We start from the raw sequence: 887 nt of genomic DNA, 5'->3' as shown, positions 1-887 counted from the left end.
ACAAAAAAATCAATAAATTACAAACGACAGGGACGTAAATAACTACAAATTACAAACCATAGAGACGGAAATCGTAATGTCAAAGCCATAGGGATGAAAACAACAATTATAGGTATTCTCTGGGTGATCAGTGTTGAACTATTTTTTTTGGATAAAAATAATGATGAAATATTGTGTCATGGCTCAAACATTGTCTTGTATTTAAAGCATTTATCAGTTGGTTATTAGTTAATTCTTGTAAAGATTAAAGTGATTTAAAAAATTATAGATACGCTGTAATTCTTTATAATCTTGAAATTTAAAAGATTATATATTAATACTAGAAGGGTATTCGCACAATGCAGCTAGATAAATCTTAATTTTAATGTTTAGTTTTTATTATTTGTCTCTATCGATATAATACGATTTTATGTGGTTTTGAGAAAACGATAATATTTTTATTTTTGAGAAAACGATAATATAATTTAATTTTTTATTAAAATTTAATTTAGATATAATAACAAAGTAATTTATATTTAGTTTAATAATATAATTTTTTATAAAAATAATAATTAAATATTCTGTTATAACTCAATTATTATCTTAATTATATTTTAGATTTTTTATATTTAAAATAAATGTTTATCCTGTATTTGATTATGTTTATCTGCAGTCTGTTACATGAATACAAAAATGAAGCTTTAATAAGTTGTACTTACGCTAAATTACTTGTAATCTTGAACTTTAAGTAATATGCATCAATAAACAGTGCTTCATCTATAAAAATGGTTTTTAAGAATTTTTATCAAATGCTTTATCTGTACTATATTATAAGGCATTTGGCTAAACTCTTAAAAACTCTTAGGCCTGTTCATCCCTAAACGATTTCATCCCTATCCGATTTCATC

This window comes from Cynara cardunculus (assembly GCF_001531365.2).
Source record: "Cynara cardunculus var. scolymus isolate 2C chromosome LG 3, CcrdV1, whole genome shotgun sequence".
Taxonomy (NCBI): Eukaryota; Viridiplantae; Streptophyta; class Magnoliopsida; order Asterales; family Asteraceae; genus Cynara; species Cynara cardunculus.
The sequence above is the reverse complement of the archived record's forward strand: the minus strand, read 5'-3'. Positions refer to the sequence as shown.